This window comes from Schistocerca gregaria, unplaced genomic scaffold, assembly GCF_023897955.1.
Source record: "Schistocerca gregaria isolate iqSchGreg1 unplaced genomic scaffold, iqSchGreg1.2 ptg000355l, whole genome shotgun sequence".
In the NCBI taxonomy this organism is placed as follows: Eukaryota; Metazoa; Arthropoda; class Insecta; order Orthoptera; family Acrididae; genus Schistocerca; species Schistocerca gregaria.
Window position 1 is genome coordinate 332,052 of NW_026061814.1, and position 24,787 is coordinate 356,838.

At 47.9% G+C, this 24,787-nt stretch overlaps 17 non-coding genes across 17 annotated transcripts; all 17 read right to left on the reverse strand.

Annotated features, from left to right (window-relative positions):
* Positions 1–197: 197 nt before the first annotated feature.
* Positions 198–316, reverse strand: LOC126308299 (5S ribosomal RNA). Its single transcript, XR_007554206.1, has one exon. It is a non-coding gene; the product is annotated as a 5S ribosomal RNA (ribosomal RNA).
* Positions 317–2,207: 1,891 nt separating this feature from the next.
* On the reverse strand, positions 2,208–2,326 carry LOC126308311 (5S ribosomal RNA). Its single transcript, XR_007554217.1, has one exon. It is a non-coding gene; the product is annotated as a 5S ribosomal RNA (ribosomal RNA).
* An 863-nt stretch (positions 2,327–3,189) lies between these two features.
* LOC126308323 (5S ribosomal RNA) lies at positions 3,190–3,308 on the reverse strand. Its single transcript, XR_007554228.1, has one exon. It is a non-coding gene; the product is annotated as a 5S ribosomal RNA (ribosomal RNA).
* An 863-nt stretch (positions 3,309–4,171) lies between these two features.
* On the reverse strand, positions 4,172–4,290 carry LOC126308335 (5S ribosomal RNA). The gene has a single exon (XR_007554239.1). It is a non-coding gene; the product is annotated as a 5S ribosomal RNA (ribosomal RNA).
* Positions 4,291–5,761: 1,471 nt separating this feature from the next.
* On the reverse strand, positions 5,762–5,880 carry LOC126307726 (5S ribosomal RNA). The gene has a single exon (XR_007553710.1). It is a non-coding gene; the product is annotated as a 5S ribosomal RNA (ribosomal RNA).
* A 1,471-nt stretch (positions 5,881–7,351) lies between these two features.
* Positions 7,352–7,470, reverse strand: LOC126308348 (5S ribosomal RNA). The gene has a single exon (XR_007554250.1). It is a non-coding gene; the product is annotated as a 5S ribosomal RNA (ribosomal RNA).
* Positions 7,471–8,333: 863 nt separating this feature from the next.
* LOC126308360 (5S ribosomal RNA) lies at positions 8,334–8,452 on the reverse strand. Its single transcript, XR_007554261.1, has one exon. It is a non-coding gene; the product is annotated as a 5S ribosomal RNA (ribosomal RNA).
* A 1,471-nt stretch (positions 8,453–9,923) lies between these two features.
* Positions 9,924–10,042, reverse strand: LOC126308372 (5S ribosomal RNA). The gene has a single exon (XR_007554272.1). It is a non-coding gene; the product is annotated as a 5S ribosomal RNA (ribosomal RNA).
* A 1,471-nt stretch (positions 10,043–11,513) lies between these two features.
* Positions 11,514–11,632, reverse strand: LOC126308384 (5S ribosomal RNA). The gene has a single exon (XR_007554283.1). It is a non-coding gene; the product is annotated as a 5S ribosomal RNA (ribosomal RNA).
* A 1,471-nt stretch (positions 11,633–13,103) lies between these two features.
* Positions 13,104–13,222, reverse strand: LOC126307832 (5S ribosomal RNA). The gene has a single exon (XR_007553805.1). It is a non-coding gene; the product is annotated as a 5S ribosomal RNA (ribosomal RNA).
* A 1,471-nt stretch (positions 13,223–14,693) lies between these two features.
* Positions 14,694–14,812, reverse strand: LOC126307767 (5S ribosomal RNA). The gene has a single exon (XR_007553746.1). It is a non-coding gene; the product is annotated as a 5S ribosomal RNA (ribosomal RNA).
* Positions 14,813–16,283: 1,471 nt separating this feature from the next.
* Positions 16,284–16,402, reverse strand: LOC126308397 (5S ribosomal RNA). The gene has a single exon (XR_007554295.1). It is a non-coding gene; the product is annotated as a 5S ribosomal RNA (ribosomal RNA).
* A 1,471-nt stretch (positions 16,403–17,873) lies between these two features.
* On the reverse strand, positions 17,874–17,992 carry LOC126308410 (5S ribosomal RNA). The gene has a single exon (XR_007554306.1). It is a non-coding gene; the product is annotated as a 5S ribosomal RNA (ribosomal RNA).
* A 1,471-nt stretch (positions 17,993–19,463) lies between these two features.
* On the reverse strand, positions 19,464–19,582 carry LOC126308422 (5S ribosomal RNA). Its single transcript, XR_007554317.1, has one exon. It is a non-coding gene; the product is annotated as a 5S ribosomal RNA (ribosomal RNA).
* A 1,470-nt stretch (positions 19,583–21,052) lies between these two features.
* LOC126308434 (5S ribosomal RNA) lies at positions 21,053–21,171 on the reverse strand. Its single transcript, XR_007554328.1, has one exon. It is a non-coding gene; the product is annotated as a 5S ribosomal RNA (ribosomal RNA).
* A 1,471-nt stretch (positions 21,172–22,642) lies between these two features.
* On the reverse strand, positions 22,643–22,761 carry LOC126308446 (5S ribosomal RNA). The gene has a single exon (XR_007554339.1). It is a non-coding gene; the product is annotated as a 5S ribosomal RNA (ribosomal RNA).
* Positions 22,762–24,232: 1,471 nt separating this feature from the next.
* Positions 24,233–24,351, reverse strand: LOC126307675 (5S ribosomal RNA). The gene has a single exon (XR_007553663.1). It is a non-coding gene; the product is annotated as a 5S ribosomal RNA (ribosomal RNA).
* Between the last annotated feature and the right edge of the window lie 436 nt (positions 24,352–24,787).

The window sequence follows — 24,787 nt, forward strand, 5'->3', positions numbered from 1 at the left end:
GTTTCGTTATTTTCAACGAGTTCCTAGCACTCTTCCTCCGCGCATTTTGTTCAAACTGAGTTCATTACTGTAATTTCGCATCTTACGTTTAATACAGTGGTTTAAAATGCTTGTGGAAGCATCTTTTTCGCACCTGAGAGTTTGTATGAAAAGAGGGCTGGCAGGTGTAGTGACATAAAATTTAAAAGAAGAGAGGGAGCCAACAGCACCCGGTGTTCCCAGGCGGTCACCCATCCAAGTACTAACCGGGCCCGATGTTGCTTAACTTCGGTGATCGGACGAGAACCGGTGTATTCAACATGGTATGGCCGTTGGCGTCCTTATACTGTAGCCGCACGGCAGAAGAAGGCTTCGCCTCTCCTCCCAACACACGCAATCGCCGTTTTTGGTGGCGCATTTGACGCAAAGCACGTCCTTCCACCTCGAAGGCGACGCGCAGTGAGGCGCGCCGCCACGTGGGCCAAACGCACAACACACCTGCTCGTTGCACCGCCTGTCATTCGTTTGGTTCGTGCGGCCTCCGACACTCGCGGGAGACGCACCTTATTATTGTTATCCGGCGCAGGGCTTGGGCGCGGCCGGGCGGCGGGGGGACTGCGCGGGGTGTGGCAGTGTCCTGCTGGACCGAGGGAAGCGTTCTCACCTGCCTGACACGCGTCGCGCTTCCAGATATTTGCGTAATTCGCACGGTGCATTCTCGGCTGTCCCCTTCCGTCCCGACTTGTCCCGACTTTGCTCGACTGCCGCTCGCTGCCCCTCGGGTCGCGGTCCATATGACAGCACAAGCTCGAGAAACATCTGCGAGATGGGCGCGGGCCGAACCGGCGTGTCCGAGGCGCCGTGTGCGGCCGTTCGGAGCTACCAGGGCAGCTCTGTGCTGCGCCGTGCCGTGGAAAGGTGCGAAAACATGCACACAAGACACAGGCTGTTCGACAAAGCATCCATCTCTTGTAGCGACGAAAGGTAAATTTTTGTTTACAAATTTGCCGTTGTGCACTGCTACAAAACAATATGCCCTGACGTATTTCACAACATTTCTGTCACTTCATACTGTTTTGTTATTTCCAGAGACTCTTTGGAAGTCTTCCTTGGCGCACTCTTTTCAAACTGAGTTCCTTAATATCGTATCTTACGATAGTTTAAAATCAGTATGGAAGCATCTTTGTCACATGAGAAAGGTAGCATGAAAAAAGGGCTGGCAGGGGTAGTGACAAGATAGCAAGAAATGAAGACAGAGGGAAGCGTTCTCACCTGCCTGACACTCGTCGCGCTTCCAGATATTTGCGTAATTTGCACGGTTCATTCTCGGCTGTCACCTTCCGTCCCGACTTGTCCCGACTTTGCTCGACTGCCGCTCGCTGCCGCTCGGGTCGCGGTCCATATGACAGCACAAGTACGAGAAGCATCTGCGAGATGGGGGCGGCCCGAACCGGCGAGTCCGAGGCGCCGTGTGCGGGCGTTCGGAGCTACCAGTGCCGCTCTGTGCTGCGCTGTGCCGTGGAAAGGTGCGAAAACATGCACACAAGACACAGGCTTTTCGGCAAAGTACACATCTCTTGTAGCGACGAAAGGTAAATTTTTGTTTACAAATTTGCCCTTGTGCACTGCTACAAAACAATATGCCCTGACGTTTTTCACAACATTTCTGTCACTTCATACTGTTTTTATTATTCCAGAGACTCTTTGGAAGTCTTACTTGGCGCACTCTTTTCAAACTGAGTTCCTTAATATCGTATCTTACGATAGTTTAAAATCAGTATGGAAGCATCTTTGTCACATGAGAAAGGTAGCATGAAAAAAGGGCTGGCAGGAGTAGTGACAAGAAAGCAAGAAATGAAGACAGCCAGAGTTCCCAGGCGGTCGCCGATCCGAATACTGACGTTGTTGCTTTTCTTCGGTGGTCGGACGGGAACAGGTCTTTCTTTAATGTAGTTAGTTTTTGGAATTTAGCGCTCCTACAAAACAGTACTCTCTGACGCGTTTCAAGAGCACATCTGTCGATTCGCAGTGTTTCGTTATTTTCAACGAGATCCTAGCACTCTTCCTCCGCGCATTCTTGTTCAAACTGAGTTCATTACTGTAATTTCGCATCTTACGTTTAATACAGTAGTTTAAAATGCTTGTGGAAGCATCTTTGTCGCACCTGAGAGTTTGTATGAAAAGAGGGCTGGCAGGTGTAGTGACATAAAATTTAAAAGAAGAGAGGGAGCCAACAGCACCCGGTGTTCCCAGGCGGTCACCCATCCAAGTACTAACCGGGCCCGATGTTGCTTAACTTCGGTGATCGGACGAGAACCGGTGTATTCAACATGGTATGGCCGTTGGCGTCCTTATACAGTAGCCGCACGGCAGAAGAAGGCTTCGCCTCTCCTCCCAACACACGCAATCGCCATTTTCGGTGGCACATTTGACGCAAAGCACGTCCTTCCACCTCGAAGGCGACGCGCAGTGCGGCGCGCCGCCACGTGGGTCAGACGCACAACACAGCTGCTCGTTGCACCGCCTGTCATTCGTTTGTTCGACAAAGTATCCATCTCTTGTAGCGATGGAAGGTAAATTTTTGTTTACAAATTTGCCGTTGTGCACTGCTACAAAACAATATGCCCTGACGTATTTCACAACATTTCTGTCACTTCATACTGTTTTGTTATTTCCAGAGACTCTTTGGAAGTCTTCCTTGGCGCACTCTTTTCAAACTGAGTTCCTTAATATCGTATCTTACGATAGTTTAAAATCAGTATGGAAGCATCTTTGTCACATGAGAAAGGTAGCATGAAAAAAGGGCTGGCAGGAGTAGTGACAAGAAAGCAAGAAATGAAGACAGCCAGAGTTCCCAGGCGGTCGCCGATCCGAATACTGACGTTGTTGCTTTTCTTCGGTGGTCGGACGGGAACAGGTCTTTCTTTAATGTAGTTAGTTTTTGGAATTTAGCGCTCCTACAAAACAGTACTCTCTGACGCGTTTCAAGAGCACATCTGTCGATTCGCAGTGTTTCGTTATTTTCAACGAGATCCTAGCACTCTTCCTCCGCGCATTCTTGTTCAAACTGAGTTCATTACTGTAATTTCGCATCTTACGTTTAATACAGTAGTTTAAAATGCTTGTGGAAGCATCTTTGTCGCACCTGAGAGTTTTTCATGAAAAGAGGGCTGGCAGGTGTAGTGACATAAAATTTAAGAGAAGAGAGGGAGCCAACAGCACCCGGTGTTCCCAGGCGGTCACCCATCCAAGTACTAACCGGGCCCGATGTTGCTTAACTTCGGTGATCGGACGAGAACCGGTGTATTCAACATGGTATGGCCGTTGGCGTCCTTATACAGTAGCCGCACGGCAGAAGAAGGCTTCGCCTCTCCTCCCAACACACGCAATCGCCGTTTTCGGTGGCGCATTTGACGCAAAGCACGTCCTTCCACCTCGAAGGCGACGCGCAGTGCGGCGCGCCGCCACGTGGGTCAGACGCACAACACAGCTGCTCGTTGCACCGCCTGTCATTCGTTTGTTCGACAAAGTATCCATCTCTTGTAGCGATGGAAGGTAAATTTTTGTTTACAAATTTGCCGTTGTGCACTGCTACAAAACAATATGCCCTGACGTATTTCACAACATTTCTGTCACTTCATACTGTTTTGTTATTTCCAGAGACTCTTTGGAAGTCTTCCTTGGCGCACTCTTTTCAAACTGAGTTCCTTAATATCGTATCTTACGATAGTTTAAAATCAGTATGGAAGCATCTTTGTCACATGAGAAAGGTAGCATGAAAAAAGGGCTGGCAGGAGTAGTGACAAGAAAGCAAGAAATGAAGACAGCCAGAGTTCCCAGGCGGTCGCCGATCCGAATACTGACGTTGTTGCTTTTCTTCGGTGGTCGGACGGGAACAGGTCTTTCTTTAATGTAGTTAGTTTTTGGAATTTAGCGCTCCTACAAAACAGTACTCTCTGACGCGTTTCAAGAGCACATCTGTCGATTCGCAGTGTTTCGTTATTTTCAACGAGATCCTAGCACTCTTCCTCCGCGCATTCTTGTTCAAACTGAGTTCATTACTGTAATTTCGCATCTTACGTTTAATACAGTAGTTTAAAATGCTTGTGGAAGCATCTTTGTCGCACCTGAGAGTTTTTCATGAAAAGAGGGCTGGCAGGTGTAGTGACATAAAATTTAAAAGAAGAGAGGGAGCCAACAGCACCCGGTGTTCCCAGGCGGTCACCCATCCAAGTACTAACCGGGCCCGATGTTGCTTAACTTCGGTGATCGGACGAGAACCGGTGTATTCAACATGGTATGGCCGTTGGCGTCCTTATACAGTAGCCGCACGGCAGAAGAAGGCTTCGCCTCTCCTCCCAACACACGCAATCGCCGTTTTCGGTGGCACATTTGACGCAAAGCACGTCCTTCCACCTCGAAGGCGACGCGCAGTGCGGCGCGCCGCCACGTGGGTCAGACGCACAACACAGCTGCTCGTTGCACCGCCTGTCATTCGTTTGTTCGACAAAGTATCCATCTCTTGTAGCGATGGAAGGTAAATTTTTGTTTACAAATTTGCCGTTGTGCACTGCTACAAAACAATATGCCCTGACGTATTTCACAACATTTCTGTCACTTCATACTGTTTTGTTATTTCCAGAGACTCTTTGGAAGTCTTCCTTGGCGCACTCTTTTCAAACTGAGTTCCTTAATATCGTATCTTACGATAGTTTAAAATCAGTATGGAAGCATCTTTGTCACATGAGAAAGGTAGCATGAAAAAAGGGCTGGCAGGGGTAGTGACAAGATAGCAAGAAATGAAGACAGAGGGAAGCGTTCTCACCTGCCTGACACTCGTCGCGCTTCCAGATATTTGCGTAATTTGCACGATTCATTCTCGGCTGTCCCCTTCCGTCCCGACTTGTCCCGACTTTGCTCGACTGCCGCTCGCTGCCGCTCGGGTCGCGGTCCATATGACAGCACAAGTACGAGAAGCATCTGCGAGATGGGGGCGGCCCGAACCGGCGAGTCCGAGGCGCCGTGTGCGGGCGTTCGGAGCTACCAGTGCCGCTCTGTGCTGCGCTCTGCCGTGGAAAGGTGCGAAAACATGCACACAAGACACAGGCTTTTCGGCAAAGTACACATCTCTTGTAGCGACGAAAGGTAAATTTTTGTTTACAAATTTGCCCTTGTGCACTGCTACAAAACAATATGCCCTGACGTTTTTCACAACATTTCTGTCACTTCATACTGTTTTTATTATTCCAGAGACTCTTTGGAAGTCTTACTTGGCGCACTCTTTTCAAACTGAGTTCCTTAATATCGTATCTTACGTTAGTTTAAAATCAGTATGGAAGCATCTTTGTCACATGAGAAAGGTAGCATGAAAAAAGGGCTGGCAGGAGTAGTGACAAGAAAGCAAGAAATGAAGACAGCCAGAGTTCCCAGGCGGTCGCCGATCCGAATACTGACGTTGTTGCTTTTCTTCGGTGGTCGGACGGGAACAGGTCTTTCTTTAATGTAGTTAGTTTTTGGAATTTAGCGCTCCTACAAAACAGTACTCTCTGACGCGTTTCAAGAGCACATCTGTCGATTCGCAGTGTTTCGTTATTTTCAACGAGATCCTAGCACTCTTCCTCCGCGCATTCTTGTTCAAACTGAGTTCATTACTGTAATTTCGCATCTTACGTTTAATACAGTAGTTTAAAATGCTTGTGGAAGCATCTTTGTCGCACCTGAGAGTTTTTCATGAAAAGAGGGCTGGCAGGTGTAGTGACATAAAATTTAAAAGAAGAGAGGGAGCCAACAGCACCCGGTGTTCCCAGGCGGTCACCCATCCAAGTACTAACCGGGCCCGATGTTGCTTAACTTCGGTGACCGGACGAGAACCGGTGTATTCAACATGGTATGGCCGTTGGCGTCCTTATACAGTAGCCGCACGGCAGAAGAAGGCTTCGCCTCTCCTCCCAACACACGCAATCGCCGTTTTCGGTGGCACATTTGACGCAAAGCACGTCCTTCCACCTCGAAGGCGACGCGCAGTGCGGCGCGCCGCCACGTGGGTCAGACGCACAACACAGCTGCTCGTTGCACCGCCTGTCATTCGTTTGTTCGACAAAGTATCCATCTCTTGTAGCGATGGAAGGTAAATTTTTGTTTACAAATTTGCCGTTGTGCACTGCTACAAAACAATATGCCCTGACGTATTTCACAACATTTCTGTCACTTCATACTGTTTTGTTATTTCCAGAGACTCTTTGGAAGTCTTCCTTGGCGCACTCTTTTCAAACTGAGTTCCTTAATATCGTATCTTACGATAGTTTAAAATCAGTATGGAAGCATCTTTGTCACATGAGAAAGGTAGCATGAAAAAAGGGCTGGCAGGGGTAGTGACAAGATAGCAAGAAATGAAGACAGAGGGAAGCGTTCTCACCTGCCTGACACTCGTCGCGCTTCCAGATATTTGCGTAATTTGCACGGTTCATTCTCGGCTGTCCCCTTCCGTCCCGACTTGTCCCGACTTTGCTCGACTGCCGCTCGCTGCCGCTCGGGTCGCGGTCCATATGACAGCACAAGTACGAGAAGCATCTGCGAGATGGGGGCGGCCCGAACCGGCGAGTCCGAGGCGCCGTGTGCGGGCGTTCGGAGCTACCAGTGCCGCTCTGTGCTGCGCTGTGCCGTGGAAAGGTGCGAAAACATGCACACAAGACACAGGCTTTTCGGCAAAGTACACATCTCTTGTAGCGACGAAAGGTAAATTTTTGTTTACAAATTTGCCCTTGTGCACTGCTACAAAACAATATGCCCTGACGTTTTTCACAACATTTCTGTCACTTCATACTGTTTTTATTATTCCAGAGACTCTTTGGAAGTCTTACTTGGCGCACTCTTTTCAAACTGAGTTCCTGAATATCGTATCTTACGATAGTTTAAAATCAGTATGGAAGCATCTTTGTCACATGAGAAAGGTAGCATGAAAAAAGGGCTGGCAGGAGTAGTGACAAGAAAGCAAGAAATGAAGACAGCCAGAGTTCCCAGGCGGTCGCCGATCCGAATACTGACGTTGTTGCTTTTCTTCGGTGGTCGGACGGGAACAGGTCTTTCTTTAATGTAGTTAGTTTTTGGAATTTAGCGCTCCTACAAAACAGTACTCTCTGACGCGTTTCAAGAGCACATCTGTCGATTCGCAGTGTTTCGTTATTTTCAACGAGATCCTAGCACTCTTCCTCCGCGCATTCTTGTTCAAACTGAGTTCATTACTGTAATTTCGCATCTTACGTTTAATACAGTAGTTTAAAATGCTTGTGGAAGCATCTTTGTCGCACCTGAGAGTTTTTCATGAAAAGAGGGCTGGCAGGTGTAGTGACATAAAATTTAAAAGAAGAGAGGGAGCCAACAGCACCCGGTGTTCCCAGGCGGTCACCCATCCAAGTACTAACCGGGCCCGATGTTGCTTAACTTCGGTGATCGGACGAGAACCGGTGTATTCAACATGGTATGGCCGTTGGCGTCCTTATACAGTAGCCGCACGGCAGAAGAAGGCTTCGCCTCTCCTCCCAACACACGCAATCGCCGTTTTCGGTGGCGCATTTGACGCAAAGCACGTCCTTCCACCTCGAAGGCAACGCGCAGTGCGGCGCGCCGCCACGTGGGTCAGACGCACAACACAGCTGCTCGTTGCACCGCCTGTCATTCGTTTGTTCGACAAAGTATCCATCTCTTGTAGCGATGGAAGGTAAATTTTTGTTTACAAATTTGCCGTTGTGCACTGCTACAAAACAATATGCCCTGACGTATTTCACAACATTTCTGTCACTTCATACTGTTTTTATTATTCCAGAGACTCTTTGGAAGTCTTACTTGGCGCACTCTTTTCAAACTGAGTTCCTTAATATCGTATCTTACGATAGTTTAAAATCAGTATGGAAGCATCTTTGTCACATGAGAAAGGTAGCATGAAAAAAGGGCTGGCAGGAGTAGTGACAAGAAAGCAAGAAATGAAGACAGCCAGAGTTCCCAGGCGGTCGCCGATCCGAATACTGACGTTGTTGCTTTTCTTCGGTGGTCGGACGGGAACAGGTCTTTCTTTAATGTAGTTAGTTTTTGGAATTTAGCGCTCCTACAAAACAGTACTCTCTGACGCGTTTCAAGAGCACATCTGTCGATTCGCAGTGTTTCGTTATTTTCAACGAGATCCTAGCACTCTTCCTCCGCGCATTCTTGTTCAAACTGAGTTCATTACTGTAATTTCGCATCTTACGTTTAATACAGTAGTTTAAAATGCTTGTGGAAGCATCTTTGTCGCACCTGAGAGTTTTTCATGAAAAGAGGGCTGGCAGGTGTAGTGACATAAAATTTAAAAGAAGAGAGGGAGCCAACAGCACCCGGTGTTCCCAGGCGGTCACCCATCCAAGTACTAACCGGGCCCGATGTTGCTTAACTTCGGTGATCGGACGAGAACCGGTGTATTCAACATGGTATGGCCGTTGGCGTCCTTATACAGTAGCCGCACGGCAGAAGAAGGCTTCGCCTCTCCTCCCAACACACGCAATCGCCGTTTTCGGTGGCACATTTGACGCAAAGCACGTCCTTCCACCTCGAAGGCGACGCGCAGTGCGGCGCGCCGCCACGTGGGTCAGACGCACAACACAGCTGCTCGTTGCACCGCCTGTCATTCGTTTGTTCGACAAAGTATCCATCTCTTGTAGCGATGGAAGGTAAATTTTTGTTTACAAATTTGCCGTTGTGCACTGCTACAAAACAATATGCCCTGACGTATTTCACAACATTTCTGTCACTTCATACTGTTTTGTTATTTCCAGAGACTCTTTGGAAGTCTTCCTTGGCGCACTCTTTTCAAACTGAGTTCCTTAATATCGTATCTTACGATGGTTTAAAATCAGTATGGAAGCATCTTTGTCACATGAGAAAGGTAGCATGAAAAAAGGGCTGGCAGGGTTAGTGACAAGATAGCAAGAAATGAAGACAGAGGGAAGCGTTCTCACCTGCCTGACACTCGTCGCGCTTCCAGATATTTGCGTAATTTGCACGGTTCATTCTCGGCTGTCACCTTCCGTCCCGACTTGTCCCGACTTTGCTCGACTGCCGCTCGCTGCCCCTCGGGTCGCGGTCCATATGACAGCACAAGTACGAGAAGCATCTGCGAGATGGGGGCGGCCCGAACCGGCGAGTCCGAGGCGTCGTGTGCGGGCGTTCGGAGCTACCAGTGCCGCTCTGTGCTGCGCTCTGCCGTGGAAAGGTGCGAAAACATGCACACAAGACACAGGCTTTTCGGCAAAGTATACATCTCTTGTAGCGACGAAAGGTAAATTTTTGTTTACAAATTTGCCGTTGTGCACTGCTACAAAACAATATGCCCTGACGTTTTTCACAACATTTCTGTCACTTCATACTGTTTTTATTATTCCAGAGACTCTTTGGAAGTCTTACTTGGCGCACTCTTTTCAAACTGAGTTCCTTAATATCGTATCTTACGATAGTTTAAAATCAGTATGGAAGCATCTTTGTCACATGAGAAAGGTAGCATGAAAAAAGGGCTGGCAGGAGTAGTGACAAGAAAGCAAGAAATGAAGACAGCCAGAGTTCCCAGGCGGTCGCCGATCCGAATACTGACGTTGTTGCTTTTCTTCGGTGGTCGGACGGGAACAGGTCTTTCTTTAATGTAGTTAGTTTTTGGAATTTAGCGCTCCTACAAAACAGTACTCTCTGACGCGTTTCAAGAGCACATCTGTCGATTCGCAGTGTTTCGTTATTTTCAACGAGATCCTAGCACTCTTCCTCCGCGCATTCTTGTTCAAACTGAGTTCATTACTGTAATTTCGCATCTTACGTTTAATACAGTAGTTTAAAATGCTTGTGGAAGCATCTTTGTCGCACCTGAGAGTTTTTCATGAAAAGAGGGCTGGCAGGTGTAGTGACATAAAATTTAAAAGAAGAGAGGGAGCCAACAGCACCCGGTGTTCCCAGGCGGTCACCCATCCAAGTACTAACCGGGCCCGATGTTGCTTAACTTCGGTGATCGGACGAGAACCGGTGTATTCAACATGGTATGGCCGTTGGCGTCCTTATACAGTAGCCGCACGGCAGAAGAAGGCTTCGCCTCTCCTCCCAACACACGCAATCGCCGTTTTCGGTGGCGCATTTGACGCAAAGCACGTCCTTCCACCTCGAAGGCAACGCGCAGTGCGGCGCGCCGCCACGTGGGTCAGACGCACAACACAGCTGCTCGTTGCACCGCCTGTCATTCGTTTGTTCGACAAAGTATCCATCTCTTGTAGCGATGGAAGGTAAATTTTTGTTTACAAATTTGCCGTTGTGCACTGCTACAAAACAATATGCCCTGACGTATTTCACAACATTTCTGTCACTTCATACTGTTTTGTTATTTCCAGAGACTCTTTGGAAGTCTTCCTTGGCGCACTCTTTTCAAACTGAGTTCCTTAATATCGTATCTTACGATGGTTTAAAATCAGTATGGAAGCATCTTTGTCACATGAGAAAGGTAGCATGAAAAAAGGGCTGGCAGGGGTAGTGACAAGATAGCAAGAAATGAAGACAGAGGGAAGCGTTCTCACCTGCCTGACACTCGTCGCGCTTCCAGATATTTGCGTAATTTGCACGGTTCATTCTCGGCTGTCACCTTCCGTCCCGACTTGTCCCGACTTTGCTCGACTGCCGCTCGCTGCCGCTCGGGTCGCGGTCCATATGACAGCACAAGTACGAGAAGCATCTGCGAGATGGGGGCGGCCCGAACCGGCGAGTCCGAGGCGCCGTGTGCGGGCGTTCGGAGCTACCAGTGCCGCTCTGTGCTGCGCTCTGCCGTGGAAAGGTGCGAAAACATGCACACAAGACACAGGCTTTTCGGCAAAGTATACATCTCTTGTAGCGACGAAAGGTAAATTTTTGTTTACAAATTTGCCCTTGTGCACTGCTACAAAACAATATGCCCTGACGTTTTTCACAACATTTCTGTCACTTCATACTGTTTTTATTATTCCAGAGACTCTTTGGAAGTCTTACTTGGCGCACTCTTTTCAAACTGAGTTCCTTAATATCGTATCTTACGATAGTTTAAAATCAGTATGGAAGCATCTTTGTCACATGAGAAAGGTAGCATGAAAAAAGGGCTGGCAGGAGTAGTGACAAGAAAGCAAGAAATGAAGACAGCCAGAGTTCCCAGGCGGTCGCCGATCCGAATACTGACGTTGTTGCTTTTCTTCGGTGGTCGGACGGGAACAGGTCTTTCTTTAATGTAGTTAGTTTTTGGAATTTAGCGCTCCTACAAAACAGTACTCTCTGACGCGTTTCAAGAGCACATCTGTCGATTCGCAGTGTTTCGTTATTTTCAACGAGATCCTAGCACTCTTCCTCCGCGCATTCTTGTTCAAACTGAGTTCATTACTGTAATTTCGCATCTTACGTTTAATACAGTAGTTTAAAATGCTTGTGGAAGCATCTTTGTCGCACCTGAGAGTTTTTCATGAAAAGAGGGCTGGCAGGTGTAGTGACATAAAATTTAAAAGAAGAGAGGGAGCCAACAGCACCCGGTGTTCCCAGGCGGTCACCCATCCAAGTACTAACCGGGCCCGATGTTGCTTAACTTCGGTGATCGGACGAGAACCGGTGTATTCAACATGGTATGGCCGTTGGCGTCCTTATACAGTAGCCGCACGGCAGAAGAAGGCTTCGCCTCTCCTCCCAACACACGCAATCGCCGTTTTCGGTGGCACATTTGACGCAAAGCACGTCCTTCCACCTCGAAGGCGACGCGCAGTGCGGCGCGCCGCCACGTGGGTCAGACGCACAACACAGCTGCTCGTTGCACCGCCTGTCATTCGTTTGTTCGACAAAGTATCCATCTCTTGTAGCGATGGAAGGTAAATTTTTGTTTACAAATTTGCCGTTGTGCACTGCTACAAAACAATATGCCCTGACGTATTTCACAACATTTCTGTCACTTCATACTGTTTTGTTATTTCCAGAGACTCTTTGGAAGTCTTCCTTGGCGCACTCTTTTCAAACTGAGTTCCTTAATATCGTATCTTACGATGGTTTAAAATCAGTATGGAAGCATCTTTGTCACATGAGAAAGGTAGCATGAAAAAAGGGCTGGCAGGGGTAGTGACAAGATAGCAAGAAGTGAAGACAGAGGGAAGCGTACTCACCTGCCTGACACTCGTCGCGCTTCCAGATATTTGCGTAATTTGCACGGTTCATTCTCGGCTGTCACCTTCCGTCCCGACTTGTCCCGACTTTGCTCGACTGCCGCTCGCTGCCCCTCGGGTCGCGGTCCATATGACAGCACAAGTACGAGAAGCATCTGCGAGATGGGGGCGGCCCGAACCGGCGAGTCCGAGGCGCCGTGTGCGGGCGTTCGGAGCTACCAGTGCCGCTCTGTGCTGCGCTCTGCCGTGGAAAGGTGCGAAAACATGCACACAAGACACAGGCTTTTCGGCAAAGTATACATCTCTTGTAGCGACGAAAGGTAAATTTTTGTTTACAAATTTGCCCTTGTGCACTGCTACAAAACAATATGCCCTGACGTTTTTCACAACATTTCTGTCACTTCATACTGTTTTTATTATTCCAGAGACTCTTTGGAAGTCTTACTTGGCGCACTCTTTTCAAACTGAGTTCCTTAATATCGTATCTTACGATAGTTTAAAATCAGTATGGAAGCATCTTTGTCACATGAGAAAGGTAGCATGAAAAAAGGGCTGGCAGGAGTAGTGACAAGAAAGCAAGAAATGAAGACAGCCAGAGTTCCCAGGCGGTCGCCGATCCGAATACTGATGTTGTTGCTTTTCTTCGGTGGTCGGACGGGAACAGGTCTTTCTTTAATGTAGTTAGTTTTTGGAATTTAGCGCTCCTACAAAACAGTACTCTCTGACGCGTTTCAAGAGCACATCTGTCGATTCGCAGTGTTTCGTTATTTTCAACGAGATCCTAGCACTCTTCCTCCGCGCATTCTTGTTCAAACTGAGTTCATTACTGTAATTTCGCATCTTACGTTTAATACAGTAGTTTAAAATGCTTGTGGAAGCATCTTTGTCGCACCTGAGAGTTTTTCATGAAAAGAGGGCTGGCAGGTGTAGTGACATAAAATTTAAAAGAAGAGAGGGAGCAAACAGCACCCGGTGTTCCCAGGCGGTCACCCATCCAAGTACTAACCGGGCCCGATGTTGCTTAACTTCGGTGCTCGGACGAGAACCGGTGTATTCAACATGGTATGGCCGTTGGCGTCCTTATACAGTAGCCGCACGGCAGAAGAAGGCTTCGCCTCTCCTCCCAACACACGCAATCGCCGTTTTCGGTGGCACATTTGACGCAAAGCACGTCCTTCCACCTCGAAGGCGACGCGCAGTGCGGCGCGCCGCCACGTGGGTCAGACGCACAACACAGCTGCTCGTTGCACCGCCTGTCATTCGTTTGTTCGACAAAGTATCCATCTCTTGTAGCGATGGAAGGTAAATTTTTGTTTACAAATTTGCCGTTGTGCACTGCTACAAAACAATATGCCCTGACGTATTTCACAACATTTCTGTCACTTCATACTGTTTTGTTATTTCCAGAGACTCTTTGGAAGTCTTCCTTGGCGCACTCTTTTCAAACTGAGTTCCTTAATATCGTATCTTACGATGGTTTAAAATCAGTATGGAAGCATCTTTGTCACATGAGAAAGGTAGCATGAAAAAAGGGCTGGCAGGGGTAGTGACAAGATAGCAAGAAGTGAAGACAGAGGGAAGCGTTCTCACCTGCCTGACACTCGTCGCGCTTCCAGATATTTGCGTAATTTGCACGGTTCATTCTCGGCTGTCACCTTCCGTCCCGACTTGTCCCGACTTTGCTCGACTGCCGCTCGCTGCCCCTCGGGTCGCGGTCCATATGACAGCACAAGTACGAGAAGCATCTGCGAGATGGGGGCGGCCCGAACCGGCGAGTCCGAGGCGCCGTGTGCGGGCGTTCGGAGCTACCAGTGCCGCTCTGTGCTGCGCTCTGCCGTGGAAAGGTGCGAAAACATGCACACAAGACACAGGCTTTTCGGCAAAGTATACATCTCTTGTAGCGACGAAAGGTAAATTTTTGTTTACAAATTTGCCCTTGTGCACTGCTACAAAACAATATGCCCTGACGTTTTTCACAACATTTCTGTCACTTCATACTGTTTTTATTATTCCAGAGACTCTTTGGAAGTCTTACTTGGCGCACTCTTTTCAAACTGAGTTCCTTAATATCGTATCTTACGATAGTTTAAAATCAGTATGGAAGCATCTTTGTCACATGAGAAAGGTAGCATGAAAAAAGGGCTGGCAGGAGTAGTGACAAGAAAGCAAGAAATGAAGACAGCCAGAGTTCCCAGGCGGTCGCCGATCCGAATACTGACGTTGTTGCTTTTCTTCGGTGGTCGGACGGGAACAGGTCTTTCTTTAATGTAGTTAGTTTTTGGAATTTAGCGCTCCTACAAAACAGTACTCTCTGACGCGTTTCAAGAGCACATCTGTCGATTCGCAGTGTTTCGTTATTTTCAACGAGATCCTAGCACTCTTCCTCCGCGCATTCTTGTTCAAACTGAGTTCATTACTGTAATTTCGCATCTTACGTTTAATACAGTAGTTTAAAATGCTTGTGGAAGCATCTTTGTCGCACCTGAGAGTTTTTCATGAAAAGAGGGCTGGCAGGTGTAGTGACATAAAATTTAAAAGAAGAGAGGGAGCAAACAGCACCCGGTGTTCCCAGGCGGTCACCCATCCAAGTACTAACCGGGCCCGATGTTGCTTAACTTCGGTGATCGGACGAGAACCGGTGTATTCAACATGGTATGGCCGTTGGCGTCCTTATACAGTAGCCGCACGGCAGAAGAAGGCTTCGCCTCTCCTCCCAACACACGCAATCGCCGTTTTCGGTGGCACATTTGACGCAAAGCACGTCCTTCCACCTCGAAGGCGACGCGCAGTGCGGCGCGCCGCCACGTGGGTCAGACGCACAACACAGCTGCTCGTTGCACCGCCTGTCATTCGTTTGTTCGACAAAGTATCCATCTCTTGTAGCGATGGAAGGTAAATTTTTGTTTACAAATTTGCCGTTGTGCACTGCTACAAAACAATATGCCCTGACGTATTTCACAACATTTCTGTCACTTCATACTGTTTTGTTATTTCCAGAGACTCTTTGGAAGTCTTCCTTGGCGCACTCTTTTCAAACTGAGTTCCTTAATATCGTATCTTACGATGGTTTAAAATCAGTATGGAAGCATCTTTGTCACATGAGAAAGGTAGCATGAAAAAAGGGCTGGCAGGGGTAGTGACAAGATAGCAAGAAGTGAAGACAGAGGGAAGCGTTCTCACCTGCCTGACACTCGTCGCGCTTCCAGATATTTGCGTAATTTGCACGGTTCATTCTCGGCTGTCACCTTCCGTCCCGACTTGTCCCGACTTTGCTCGACTGCCGCTCGCTGCCCCTCGGGTCGCGGTCCATATGACAGCACAAGTACGAGAAGCATCTGCGAGATGGGGGCGGCCCGAACCGGCGAGTCCGAGGCGCCGTGTGCGGGCGTTCGGAGCTACCAGTGCCGCTCTGTGCTGCGCTCTGCCGTGGAAAGGTGCGAAAACATGCACACAAGACACAGGCTTTTCGGCAAAGTATACATCTCTTGTAGCGACGAAAGGTAAATTTTTGTTTACAAATTTGCCCTTGTGCATTGCTACAAAACAATATGCCCTGACGTTTTTCACAACATTTCTGTCACTTCATACTGTTTTTATTATTCCAGAGACTCTTTGGAAGTCTTACTTGGCGCACTCTTTTCAAACTGAGTTCCTTAATATCGTATCTTACGATAGTTTAAAATCAGTATGGAAGCATCTTTGTCACATGAGAAAGGTAGCATGAAAAAAGGGCTGGCAGGAGTAGTGACAAGAAAGCAAGAAATGAAGACAGCCAGAGTTCCCAGGCGGTCGCCGATCCGAATACTGACGTTGTTGCTTTTCTTCGGTGGTCGGACGGGAACAGGTCTTTCTTTAATGTAGTTAGTTTTTGGAATTTAGCGCTCCTACAAAACAGTACTCTCTGACGCGTTTCAAGAGCACATCTGTCGATTCGCAGTGTTTCGTTATTTTCAACGAGATCCTAGCACTCTTCCTCCGCGCATTCTTGTTCAAACTGAGTTCATTACTGTAATTTCGCATCTTACGTTTAATACAGTAGTTTAAAATGCTTGTGGAAGCATCTTTGTCGCACCTGAGAGTTTTTCATGAAAAGAGGGCTGGCAGGTGTAGTGACATAAAATTTAAAAGAAGAGAGGGAGCCAACAGCACCCGGTGTTCCCAGGCGGTCACCCATCCAAGTACTAACCGGGCCCGATGTTGCTTAACTTCGGTGATCGGACGAGAACCGGTGTATTCAACATGGTATGGCCGTTGGCGTCCTTATACAGTAGCCGCACGGCAGAAGAAGGCTTCGCCTCTCCTCCCAACACACGCAATCGCCGTTTTCGGTGGCACATTTGACGCAAAGCACGTCCTTCCACCTCGAAGGCGACGCGCAGTGCGGCGCGCCGCCACGTGGGTCAGACGCACAACACAGCTGCTCGTTGCACCGCCTGTCATTCGTTTGTTCGACAAAGTATCCATCTCTTGTAGCGATGGAAGGTAAATTTTTGTTTACAAATTTGCCGTTGTGCACTGCTACAAAACAATATGCCCTGACGTATTTCACAACATTTCTGTCACTTCATACTGTTTTGTTATTTCCAGAGACTCTTTGGAAGTCTTCCTTGGCGCACTCTTTTCAAACTGAGTTCCTTAATATCGTATCTTACGATAGTTTAAAATCAGTATGGAAGCATCTTTGTCACATGAGAAAGGTAGCATGAAAAAAGGGCTGGCAGGGGTAGTGACAAGATAGCAAGAAATGAAGACAGAGGGAAGCGTTCTCACCTGCCTGACACTCGTCGCGCTTCCAGATATTTGCGTAATTTGCACGGTTCATTCTCGGCTGTCCCCTTCCGTCCCGACTTGTCCCGACTTTGCTCGACTGCCGCTCGCTGCCCCTCGGGTCGCGGTCCATATGACAGCACAAGTACGAGAAGCATCTGCGAGATGGGGGCGGCCCGAACCGGCGAGTCCGAGGCGCCGTGTGCGGGCGTTCGGAGCTACCAGTGCCGCTCTGTGCTGCGCTCTGCCGTGGAAAGGTGCGAAAACATGCACACAAGACACAGGCTTTTCGGCAAAGTATACATCTCTTGTAGCGACGAAAGGTAAATTTTTGTTTACAAATTTGCCCTTGTGCACTGCTACAAAACAATATGCCCTGACGTTTTTCACAACATTTCTGTCACTTCATACTGTTTTTATTATTCCAGAGACTCTTTGGAAGTCTTACTTGGCGCACTCTTTTCAAACTGAGTTCCTTAATATCGTATCTTACGATAGTTTAAAATCAGTATGGAAGCATCTTTGTCACATGAGAAAGGTCGCATGAAAAAAGGGCTGGCAGGAGTAGTGACAAGAAAGCAAGAAATGAAGACAGCCAGAGTTCCCAGGCGGTCGCCGATCCGAATACTGACGTTGTTGCTTTTCTTCGGTGGTCGGACGGGAACAGGTCTTTCTTTAATGTAGTTAGTTTTTGGAATTTAGCGCTCCTACAAAACAGTACTCTCTGACGCGTTTCAAGAGCACATCTGTCGATTCGCAGTGTTTCGTTATTTTCAACGAGATCCTAGCACTCTTCCTCCGCGCATTCTTGTTCAAACTGAGTTCATTACTGTAATTTCGCATCTTACGTTTAATACAGTAGTTTAAAATGCTTGTGGAAGCATCTTTGTCGCACCTGAGAGTTTTTCATGAAAAGAGGGCTGGCAGGTGTAGTGACATAAAATTTAAAAGAAGAGAGGGAGCCAACAGCACCCGGTGTTCCCAGGCGGTCACCCATCCAAGTACTAACCGGGCCCGATGTTGCTTAACTTCGGTGATCGGACGAGAACCGGTGTATTCAACATGGTATGGCCGTTGGCGTCCTTATACAGTAGCCGCACGGCAGAAGAAGGCTTCGCCTCTCCTCCCAACACACGCAATCGCCGTTTTCGGTGGCACATTTGACGCAAAGCACGTCCTTCCACCTCGAAGGCGACGCGCAGTGCGGCGCGCCGCCACGTGGGTCAGACGCACAACACAGCTGCTCGTTGCACCGCCTGTCATTCGTTTGTTCGACAAAGTATCCATCTCTTGTAGCGATGGAAGGTAAATTTTTGTTTACAAATTTGCCGTTGTGCACTGCTACAAAACAATATGCCCTGACGTATTTCACAACATTTCTGTCACTTCATACTGTTTTGTTATTTCCAGAGACTCTTTGGAAGTCTTCCTTGGCGCACTCTTTTCAAACTGAGTTCCTTAATATCGTATCTTACGATAGTTTAAAATCAGTATGGAAGCATCTTTGTCACATGAGAAAGGTAGCATGAAAAAAGGGCTGGCAGGGGTAGTGACAAGATAGCAAGAAATGAAGACAGAGGGAAGCGTTCTCACCTGCCTGACACTCGTCGCGCTTCCAGATATTTGCGTAATTTGCACGGTTCATTCTCGGCTGTCCCCTTCCGTCCCGACTTGTCCCGACTTTGCTCGACTGCCGCTCGCTGCCCCTCGGGTCGCGGTCCATATGACAGCACAAGTACGAGAAGCATCTGCGAGATGGGGGCGGCCCGAACCGGCGAGTCCGAGGCGCCGTGTGCGGGCGTTCGGAGCTACCAGTGCCGCTCTGTGCTGCGCTCTGCCGTGGAAAGGTGCGAAAACATGCACACAAGACACAGGCTTTTCGGCAAAGTATACATCTCTTGTAGCGACGAAAGGTAAATTTTTGTTTACAAATTTGCCCTTGTGCACTGCTACAAAACAATATGCCCTGACGTTTTTCACAACATTTCTGTCACTTCATACTGTTTTTATTATTCCAGAGACTCTTTGGAAGTCTTACTTGGCGCACTCTTTTCAAACTGAGTTCCTTAATATCGTATCTTACGATAGTTTAAAATCAGTATGGAAGCATCTTTGTCACATGAGAAAGGTAGCATGAAAAAAGGGCTGGCAGGAGTAGTGACAAGAAAGCAAGAAATGAAGACAGCCAGAGTTCCCAGGCGGTCGCCGATCCGAATACTGATGTTGTTGCTTTTCTTCGGTGGTCGGACGGGAACAGGTCTTTCTTTAATGTAGTTAGTTTTTGGAATTTAGCGCTCCTACAAAACAGTACTCTCTGACGCGTTTCAAGAGCACATCTGTCGATTCGCAGTGTTTCGTTATTTTCAACGAGATCCTAGCACTCTTCCTCCGCGCATTCTTGTTCAAACTGAGTTCATTACTGTAATTTCGCATCTTACGTTTAATACAGTAGTTTAAAATGCTTGTGGAAGCATCTTTGTCGCGCCTGAGAGTTTTTCATGAAAAGAGGGCTGGCAGGTGTAGTGACATAAAATTTAAAAGAAGAGAGGGAGCCAACAGCACCCGGTGTTCCCAGGCGGTCACCCATCCAAGTACTAACCGGGCCCGATGTTGCTTAACTTCGGTGATCGGACGAGAACCGGTGTATTCAACATGGTATGGCCGTTGGCGTCCTTATACAGTAGCCGCACGGCAGAAGAAGGCTTCGCCTCTCCTCCCAACACACGCAATCGCCGTTTTCGGTGGCACATTTGACGAAAGCACGTCCTTCCACCTCGAAGGCGACGCGCAGTGCGGCGCGCCGCCACGTGGGTCAGACGCACAACACAGCTGCTCGTTGCACCGCCTGTCATTCGTTTGTTCGACAAAGTATCCATCTCTTGTAGCGATGGAAGGTAAATTTTTGTTTACAAATTTGCCGTTGTGCACTGCTACAAAACAATATGCCCTGACGTATTTCACAACATTTCTGTCACTTCATACTGTTTTGTTATTTCCAGAGACTCTTTGGAAGTCTTCCTTGGCGCACTCTTTTCAAACTGAGTTCCTTAATATCGTATCTTACGATAGTTTAAAATCAGTATGGAAGCATCTTTGTCACATGAGAAAGGTAGCATGAAAAAAGGGCTGGCAGGGGTAGTGACAAGATAGCAAGAAATGAAGACAGAGGGAAGCGTTCTCACCTGCCTGACACTCGTCGCGCTTCCAGATATTTGCGTAATTTGCACGGTTCATTCTCGGCTGTCACCTTCCGTCCCGACTTGTCCCGACTTTGCTCGACTGCCGCTCGCTGCCCCTCGGGTCGCGGTCCATATGACAGCACAAGTACGAGAAGCATCTGCGAGATGGGGGCGGCCCGAACCGGCGAGTCCGAGGCGCCGTGTGCGGGCGTTCGGAGCTACCAGTGCCGCTCTGTGCTGCGCTCTGCCGTGGAAAGGTGCGAAAACATGCACACAAGACACAGGCTTTTCGGCAAAGTATACATCTCTTGTAGCGACGAAAGGTAAATTTTTGTTTACAAATTTGCCCTTGTGCACTGCTACAAAACAATATGCCCTGACGTTTTTCACAACATTTCTGTCACTTCATACTGTTTTTATTATTCCAGAGACTCTTTGGAAGTCTTACTTGGCGCACTCTTTTCAAACTGAGTTCCTTAATATCGTATCTTACGATAGTTTAAAATCAGTATGGAAGCATCTTTGTCACATGAGAAAGGTCGCATGAAAAAAGGGCTGGCAGGAGTAGTGACAAGAAAGCAAGAAATGAAGACAGCCAGAGTTCCCAGGCGGTCGCCGATCCGAATACTGACGTTGTTGCTTTTCTTCGGTGGTCGGACGGGAACAGGTCTTTCTTTAATGTAGTTAGTTTTTGGAATTTAGCGCTCCTACAAAACAGTACTCTCTGACGCGTTTCAAGAGCACATCTGTCGATTCGCAGTGTTTCGTTATTTTCAACGAGATCCTAGCACTCTTCCTCCGCGCATTCTTGTTCAAACTGAGTTCATTACTGTAATTTCGCATCTTACGTTTAATACAGTAGTTTAAAATGCTTGTGGAAGCATCTTTGTCGCACCTGAGAGTTTTTCATGAAAAGAGGGCTGGCAGGTGTAGTGACATAAAATTTAAAAGAAGAGAGGGAGCCAACAGCACCCGGTGTTCCCAGGCGGTCACCCATCCAAGTACTAACCGGGCCCGATGTTGCTTAACTTCGGTGATCGGACGAGAACCGGTGTATTCAACATGGTATGGCCGTTGGCGTCCTTATACAGTAGCCGCACGGCAGAAGAAGGCTTCGCCTCTCCTCCCAACACACGCAATCGCCGTTTTCGGTGGCACATTTGACGCAAAGCACGTCCTTCCACCTCGAAGGCGACGCGCAGTGCGGCGCGCCGCCACGTGGGTCAGACGCACAACACAGCTGCTCGTTGCACCGCCTGTCATTCGTTTGTTCGACAAAGTATCCATCTCTTGTAGCGATGGAAGGTAAATTTTTGTTTACAAATTTGCCGTTGTGCACTGCTACAAAACAATATGCCCTGACGTATTTCACAACATTTCTGTCACTTCATACTGTTTTGTTATTTCCAGAGACTCTTTGGAAGTCTTCCTTGGCGCACTCTTTTCAAACTGAGTTCCTTAATATCGTATCTTACGATAGTTTAAAATCAGTATGGAAGCATCTTTGTCACATGAGAAAGGTAGCATGAAAAAAGGGCTGGCAGGGGTAGTGACAAGATAGCAAGAAATGAAGACAGAGGGAAGCGTTCTCACCTGCCTGACACTCGTCGCGCTTCCAGATATTTGCGTAATTTGCACGGTTCATTCTCGGCTGTCCCCTTCCGTCCCGACTTGTCCCGACTTTGCTCGACTGCCGCTCGCTGCCCCTCGGGTCGCGGTCCATATGACAGCACAAGTACGAGAAGCATCTGCGAGATGGGGGCGGCCCGAACCGGCGAGTCCGAGGCGCCGTGTGCGGGCGTTCGGAGCTACCAGTGCCGCTCTGTGCTGCGCTCTGCCGTGGAAAGGTGCGAAAACATGCACACAAGACACAGGCTTTTCGGCAAAGTATACATCTCTTGTAGCGACGAAAGGTAAATTTTTGTTTACAAATTTGCCCTTGTGCACTGCTACAAAACAATATGCCCTGACGTTTTTCACAACATTTCTGTCACTTCATACTGTTTTTATTATTCCAGAGACTCTTTGGAAGTCTTACTTGGCGCACTCTTTTCAAACTGAGTTCCTTAATATCGTATCTTACGATAGTTTAAAATCAGTATGGAAGCATCTTTGTCACATGAGAAAGGTAGCATGAAAAAAGGGCTGGCAGGAGTAGTGACAAGAAAGCAAGAAATGAAGACAGCCAGAGTTCCCAGGCGGTCGCCGATCCGAATACTGATGTTGTTGCTTTTCTTCGGTGGTCGGACGGGAACAGGTCTTTCTTTAATGTAGTTAGTTTTTGGAATTTAGCGCTCCTACAAAACAGTACTCTCTGACGCGTTTCAAGAGCACATCTGTCGATTCGCAGTGTTTCGTTATTTTCAACGAGATCCTAGCACTCTTCCTCCGCGCATTCTTGTTCAAACTGAGTTCATTACTGTAATTTCGCATCTTACGTTTAATACAGTAGTTTAAAATGCTTGTGGAAGCATCTTTGTCGCACCTGAGAGTTTTTCATGAAAAGAGGGCTGGCAGGTGTAGTGACATAAAATTTAAAAGAAGAGAGGGAGCCAACAGCACCCGGTGTTCCCAGGCGGTCACCCATCCAAGTACTAACCGGGCCCGATGTTGCTTAACTTCGGTGATCGGACGAGAACCGGTGTATTCAACATGGTATGGCCGTTGGCGTCCTTATACAGTAGCCGCACGGCAGAAGAAGGCTTCGCCTCTCCTCCCAACACACGCAATCGCCGTTTTCGGTGGCACATTTGACGCAAAGCACGTCCTTCCACCTCGAAGGCGACGCGCAGTGCGGCGCGCCGCCACGTGGGTCAGACGCACAACACAGCTGCTCGTTGCACCGCCTGTCATTCGTTTGTTCGACAAAGTATCCATCTCTTGTAGCGATGGAAGGTAAATTTTTGTTTACAAATTTGCCGTTGTGCACTGCTACAAAACAATATGCCCTGACGTATTTCACAACATTTCTGTCACTTCATACTGTTTTGTTATTTCCAGAGACTCTTTGGAAGTCTTCCTTGGCGCACTCTTTTCAAACTGAGTTCCTTAATATCGTATCTTACGATAGTTTAAAATCAGTATGGAAGCATCTTTGTCACATGAGAAAGGTAGCATGAAAAAAGGGCTGGCAGGGGTAGTGACAAGATAGCAAGAAATGAAGACAGAGGGAAGCGTTCTCACCTGCCTGACACTCGTCGCGCTTCCAGATATTTGCGTAATTTGCACGGTTCATTCTCGGCTGTCCCCTTCCGTCCCGACTTGTCCCGACTTTGCTCGACTGCCGCTCGCTGCCCCTCGGGTCGCGGTCCATATGACAGCACAAGTACGAGAAGCATCTGCGAGATGGGGGCGGCCCGAACCGGCGAGTCCGAGGCGCCGTGTGCGGGCGTTCGGAGCTACCAGTGCCGCTCTGTGCTGCGCTCTGCCGTGGAAAGGTGCGAAAACATGCACACAAGACACAGGCTTTTCGGCAAAGTATACATCTCTTGTAGCGACGAAAGGTAAATTTTTGTTTACAAATTTGCCCTTGTGCACTGCTACAAAACAATATGCCCTGACGTTTTTCACAACATTTCTGTCACTTCATACTGTTTTTATTATTCCAGAGACTCTTTGGAAGTCTTACTTGGCGCACTCTTTTCAAACTGAGTTCCTTAATATCGTATCTTACGATAGTTTAAAATCAGTATGGAAGCATCTTTGTCACATGAGAAAGGTAGCATGAAAAAAGGGCTGGCAGGAGTAGTGACAAGAAAGCAAGAAATGAAGACAGCCAGAGTTCCCAGGCGGTCGCCGATCCGAATACTGATGTTGTTGCTTTTCTTCGGTGGTCGGACGGGAACAGGTCTTTCTTTAATGTAGTTAGTTTTTGGAATTTAGCGCTCCTACAAAACAGTACTCTCTGACGCGTTTCAAGAGCACATCTGTCGATTCGCAGTGTTTCGTTATTTTCAACGAGATCCTAGCACTCTTCCTCCGCGCATTCTTGTTCAAACTGAGTTCATTACTGTAATTTCGCATCTTACGTTTAATACAGTAGTTTAAAATGCTTGTGGAAGCATCTTTGTCGCACCTGAGAGTTTTTCATGAAAAGAGGGCTGGCAGGTGTAGTGACATAAAATTTAAAAGAAGAGAGGGAGCCAACAGCACCCGGTGTTCCCAGGCGGTCACCCATCCAAGTACTAACCGGGCCCGATGTTGCTTAACTTCGGTGATCGGACGAGAACCGGTGTATTCAACATGGTATGGCCGTTGGCGTCCTTATACAGTAGCCGCACGGCAGAAGAAGGCTTCGCCTCTCCTCCCAACACACGCAATCGCCGTTTTCGGTGGCACATTTGACGCAAAGCACGTCCTTCCACCTCGAAGGCGACGCGCAGTGCGGCGCGCCGCCACGTGGGTCAGACGCACAACACAGCTGCTCGTTGCACCGCCTGTCATTCGTTTGTTCGACAAAGTATCCATCTCTTGTAGCGATGGAAGGTAAATTTTTGTTTACAAATTTGCCGTTGTGCACTGCTACAAAACAATATGCCCTGACGTATTTCACAACATTTCTGTCACTTCATACTGTTTTGTTATTTCCAGAGACTCTTTGGAAGTCTTCCTTGGCGCACTCTTTTCAAACTGAGTTCCTTAATATCGTATCTTACGATAGTTTAAAATCAGTATGGAAGCATCTTTGTCACATGA